The 6,000-nt window shown below is 49.3% G+C and overlaps 1 protein-coding gene across 1 annotated transcript in view; it reads left to right on the top strand.

Annotated features, from left to right (window-relative positions):
* The first annotated feature begins 4,996 nt into the window (after positions 1-4,996).
* nyap2b (neuronal tyrosine-phosphorylated phosphoinositide-3-kinase adaptor 2b) overlaps positions 4,997-6,000 on the top strand; it is a 53,883-nt gene continuing 52,879 nt past the window's right edge. Inside the window, exon 1 of the mRNA XM_079525639.1 lies at positions 4,997-5,086. The gene's annotated coding sequence lies outside the window, so the exon portion shown is untranslated. The remainder of the gene's footprint in view (positions 5,087-6,000) is intronic.

Here is a 6,000-nt window from a genome sequence, read left to right as displayed (position 1 = left end):
GTCGTGTTTCCCAAAAAAAGACATAGTGCCCGATCAAGGCCGCACACATGACTTCTGTGTGCGCGCATGCGCTGCACTCCTGTTTAAGCTATACGTGGGACCCAAAAGTTATTTGTCTTCTCCATGTATGGCTGCAGGGTTTGATGAGGTCAGGGTTTGATGAGGTCAGACCGGAACATATGGAATGCCAGAACAGGTCTGCTCCATATATAGAAGGGTTTGATGAGGTCAGATCAACACATTGAATTGAATTCTGTACTGGCCATATACGGAGCGTGTCTTGAGTGTACAGGGTTTGATGAGGTCAGATCAACACATGGAATTAATTCTGTACTGGCCATATATAGAGCGTGTCTTGAGTGTACAGGGTTTGATGAGGTCAGATCGACATATGGAATTAATTCTGTACTGGCCATATATAGAGCGTGTCTTGAGTGTACAGGGTTTGATGAGGTCAGATCGACATATGGAATTAATTCTGTCTTGGCCATTTATGGAGCGTGTCACAAGGCATGATGCGGACTGACTGACTGTGACTGACTGACCGGAGATGCAGGTTTTCATAGTAAACTGTGACCTACACTACGGTCGCATAAAGATGCCTTTGAAGTATTGAGTATTGAAGGAATATTGAAGGCTTTCAATGGCTGACTGTTTAGGACATATATGCAGAACAATGCAAGATCTTGTCATCAGCATAACAGTAGAATGCACTGGAGGCCTATAGAGAAGACATAATAGAGCGCCGAAGTCCTGACGTCACTCGCTCATCCCCTGGTTCTGCCTGGTTCACGGAAGTAATTTCTCTATGGAGAATAACATGGGCTCATCTTAAAATCGTTTCATATAAGCGTTGTGGTCCAGAAATAAAGCGTTATTGCGTTATTGTCGGGGAGGTGTCTCTGTATCGTTTGCGACAGTCAGTCTCATATGATACAGTCTGTCTCTAGCGAAAATGTAACTAATTCAGCAGCAGTAACAATAGCGTTTTCTCTCAGTCAGTTGATTCTTCATATATCCATATGAGTGAAACGGCCGGGATGACATGTTTATTTTTCAAACACAGTTCTTATATGAGACGATCTAAAATCCACCTGTGGGGATTACAATGCAAATAAAAAGCACATGAACCCGTGGATTTGCGCCCTCTCTACCGATATTGACTGTCAGACTTCGGTGCTCTATATCATTAATGTAAATTAACAGTATTATTAATGGTCCAGATATTAGAACTTACAGTAACTGATCCCCGTGTGGAATGTGTTTAGCAAAAACATACCGCATTTCACTCATTTGAGCACAATATAAATTGGACGTGATTTCTTAAAGTTATATGCAAGCATGTAATTGGCTATCTTAAGGTGTGTGTGCGCACGGGAATGCCACAGGCAATTACATCATAACACTTTTTTCTCTCCATGCTGTCCCTATAAGGCAAGGCGCTGCAGCATCGCTCCCGAAACAAAGCACTGTTTTTCCAAGGATTATTTGTTTAACCCCGTCACCCCCAAAGAGTCATTTCTAAAACAAGCAGACTGTGTGCCGTACTGTCTGTGTTCACTGACCTCTGCATGAGGGGGAGATGTAAATGATTCTTTTGATATCGTACACACAAGCCGCAGGCATGCAGAGGTTAGACCAGGGCTCTTGCATTGCGTTGCGTTGCGTGTGTGTGCGTGCGTGCGTGCGTGCGTGCGTGCGTGCGTGCGTGCGTGCGTGCGTGCGTGCTCGTGTGTGTGTGAGTGTGTGACGTGACCCGCTCTGACTGTGAGCGTGAACGCCACGCTTTGTATGTGACCAGTCGACCACACGGGGACGACTGGCCCCGGCCCCCCCATGCACACACAGTATAGACGACGGGATCTTTTTGACAGTGCATTCTATTCCAATGAGATCATAGCGAGTTGCTATTTATAGCGTGGGGGGGGGGGGGGGGGTCACGCACGCACGCACACGGCGCAGAGAGAAAGCCTTTCAACTTGACGCAGAAGGAACACATTAAGTATACTGTCATAATCACAAGTTTATGACTTATTTCAATCTCCCATATTCCTCATAACGTAAAACTAAAAGTATATAATTGGGGGCCTTTGCAGGCGAGTATAGTTTTCAATCCATCACCCCCTCAGGGTTCATCCCTGACCTGCTAAATTCATTCTTCCTGTGCTGATGGCTCTTTTTTTTTTTTTTTTTACATCCCCTCCCCTCCCCCTGCTTGCTTTATATCAAGCCCCCATCATCCTCCTTTTTCCCCAAACTGAGCATCTAGAATGTTTTGTGTGTGTAAACAGGGTTTTGGTGACTCCGAGTCCTATCCACCCACCCGCCCACCCCGCTCCTCCTCTCCACACAGTATACCCATTATTTATTGCTAGACAGAGCAAGGGATGGATGGAGGGAGGGTGGAAAGTGTGGGGCTGTATTAGGAGGGGAGGAGGGAGCGGGTTGGCGGGGGGGGAGGGAGGTCTGGGGGAACGGAGGGAAGGGTTTGATGAAAACAACAGATCGCTGCTCCCCTAATCCTTTTGTGTCGACGGTGTTAATCCATCCGAGCAGACCCAGACCCTTACCCCCCCACCCCCCCCCCCCACCCCCCCCCCGTTGCCCTCACTTCTGCACCATAATGTAACCAAGCGCTCCCTCTCGTCCCACCACATAAACAACTGATACCAATACCACCCCCCCCCCCCACACCAGACAGTAAAATTCAAACAGCAATAACACGGCAGCAGCCAGCCAGCCAGCTATAGTGCACATACGGGCTCTATATCTTATCTCCCCACATGGCAAAAAAGACACAACAGCCTCAGTCTCAACTCTGTCCCGTGCTTGTGTACAGTATGTGTTCGTCTGAAATAACCATAACTCCCTGCAGGGAGGAGAAACACCCTCTGTCATCCTTTATTTGCTCACATTCTTTTGTTTTTGTATGCATAATATATTATATTTTTTTAATGTTGCATCAGTGTGCGGTTTGCGAGTGTGCAAAGTTTTTTTTTCTTTTTTTCCTTTGTCCTTTTTTGGAAATCTTTTAAAAAAAATGCACTTTTGTTTTTGTGTTTTTGGTTTGATTTTGTTGAATGCTTTGTTTTGTAGGCTTGGCTTGTTGTGCACGTAATAACGAATGCACCTGAGAGCAGCAGCATGCATGGTGCATTCACTGCCACTGTTGTATCATAGATAGATCTTGTTTATGAGAGAGAGAGAGAGAGAGAGAGAGAGAGAGAGAGAGAGAGAGGGAGAGAGAGAGGGAGAGAGAGACGGGGGTGAAGCTGTGGGTGCCGGGGGAAGAGTAGGTTGTGTCTAATGAGGTCACACCCTGGCAACCCGGTGACTCCTCCCACTCAGCCCACCTACCCCCACCACCCCAGCCCCCACCCACTCACCCCCACCCCCAATCCACTGACTAACCCCATGGCGGAGTGCTATAGAGCAGAGAGCTCTCCATGGTGCTGAAAAACAAACCCAAAAACAGACTATACACAGTTGCAGCGACAGAAGCGCACCATACAAAAAAGACCTAGGATGGGAGAATCGCGAGCGGGGGAGCGGGGGGTGGGAAGACTCAGGTATGAGTTGTTGTTGTTGTTGTTGTTATGAGACAGAGCTGGAGAGCACAAGGCAAAAAAGATGGGATCTTGAGAGAGAGAGAGAGAGAGAGAGAGAGAGAGAGAGAGAGAGAGAGAGAGAGAGAGAGAGAGAGAGAGAGAGAGAGAGAGAGAGAGAGAGAGAGAGAGAGAGAGAGAGAGAGAGAGAGAGAGAGAGAGAGAGAGAGAGAGAGAGAGAGCGCATGCGGAGGGGAGGGGGGGGGATCTAATGAGGGGAAGTAAAGAGATTTGCTGGGAGGACGCGGTATAGCTACAGTCAGGCAGGCAGTGCATGCATGGTGGTGGGGGGGCGTGTTCTTTGTGTTGTTGATCTGTGTGTAGTTTCAGGAGCTCTCGCTCGCTCTCATCTGCTGAAGCACAGGCCAGCTGAGCAGACCTGTGTTTCTGCGGACGGACGGGCGGCCAGGAAGCAGAGAGAGCAGCGACCACCACCACCACGGTCACCACCGTATAACACTCGGACGCGCACGCTGCTCTGCTCCTTCCTCGCCATCCAGCGCTGTGCACCGTGGACAGAGGATTCTTAATACTGACTTATTTCTCCCCTGTCTCACCGTGTTGTCTCTGTTTGGACAGTTCGGGTGGAACAAGTTCACGAAGGAGACAAAGATTCGACACGAGGATCAGCGGCTTGCTTAACTTGGGCTTATTGAGACGGAGCCGGTGTTCTGTTGCTGCCTGCAGCTGCGATGGGAGTTTAATGCGCGAGTGCGTTAAGTGTGTTTATATGTATGTGCCATGCCGGCAGTCTTGGGCACGGTCTGTTGTTGCTGCTGCTGCGTGGCATCTTCGCTCTCTGGCGTGTCGTGCAGATGTGTGGAGGAGGAGTGAAGTCTTTCTACATTTTTATCCCACGATTTTGCAACCCATTTTTTTCTCCACCCTGCAAGTGTGTCAATTATCTAATGTATAATCCTGGGGCGCTATACACTTCCTCCTTTGCCAACCTGGGGAGAGCAACGGACTGACCTCATGCTTCCTTCTATGCATGAGGAGGAGTCCAACAAGCCGCTTCTTGTTTTCACCTGACAGGGGAGAAGAAGAGTTTCCACCGGTTGGACATATACAGTAGCGCGTGGAACGGAACACGCTTACTCCAACCAGATACTTTTTTTCCGCCCCTCCATCAGGCACCCCCGGCTGGCCAGGGGGAGGCAGTTTGGAGGAGTGACCACCCCCCCCCCCCCCTGGCGGTGGGCCGCTGGGGATCACTGCCCAGGTGGAGGAGGTGGAGGAGTGTCTGGTGGTCCGCCTGACCCTGCCGTCGGGTCTCAGGGACGCCGCTTAGCGAGGTTTGGACCGTACGACGATGGATGGACGTCTGTGTGGATTTAAGAGGAATAGTAGTAGTAGTGCACTGGTGGTGTCGTCGTCCCGGGATCAGAGGTCAGAGTTCGAGGGCGTGCACAGTGCAGGGACTCACTCGGGGAAGACGACACATCCGTTGGTCAACAAGCCGGCAGGGACGCAGCCCCGTTGTAAGTATATACTCACAACAACACGCACGCACGCACGCACGCACGCACGCACACGCGGGAATATGTGGGCCAATACGCACTGCTATTAGATGTTCCTACGTGCATGCAAACATATATGCATACAGCATAAATGCAATCAGAGTCACGACCATTTCCGGCACTTTTGTAGAAAAGTTGATCTTTGTGCGTGATTGCGTGCGCATGTCTGGGTGCGTGTGTGTGTGTGTGTGTGTGTGTGTGTGTGTGTGTGTGTGTGTGTGTGTGTGTGTGTGTGTGTGTGTGTGTGTGTGTGTGTGTGTGTGTGTGTGTGTGTGTGTGTGTGTGTGTGTGTGTGTGTGTGTGTGTGTGCACACGTCACTGGACTGGCCTTGCGATCTTTCTGACACTGCGTCCGTATACAATATCCACGCCGCCCCTTCTCCTGTGACACAGTTGCCTGGAAACGGCCACGGTGGTGTGCCACTTTTCATTTCCGCTTTGAGCAAAGTGTGTGCCACCTCTCGAGGTACAGACCAATAATAGTTGTTGCAGGCTGTCTCGTCCGCTTTATATGAAATGGAAAGAAAAAAAAGATGAGTTGAAATGAAGGTTTGGAAGCACAAGGAGGGATGTCAATGTGAGAGAGAGAGAGAGAGAGAGAGAGAGAGAGAGAGAGAGAGAGAGAGAGAGAGAGAGAGAGAGAGAGAGAGAGAGAGAGAGAAAACGGGGGGGGGGGCTGAAACAGGGAAATAATAGCAAACAAATAAGACAGAGCTCAAGAGATGAGGGCAAAACCATTGCAATCTATTTCAGATTGTTGTTATTAAAGCGATAGCCCCCTTGAGATTCCCTCCTCATTTTCAAGGAGGGAACCATAAATATTTTTGAATGTATAACAACAATACTTCACACATTAAAAGGCTCCCGGGAGGCAG

This window comes from Electrona antarctica (assembly GCF_951216825.1).
Source record: "Electrona antarctica genome assembly, chromosome: 17".
NCBI lineage: Eukaryota > Metazoa > Chordata > Actinopteri > Myctophiformes > Myctophidae > Electrona > Electrona antarctica.
The sequence above is the reverse complement of the archived record's forward strand: the minus strand, read 5'-3'. Positions and strand labels throughout refer to the sequence as shown.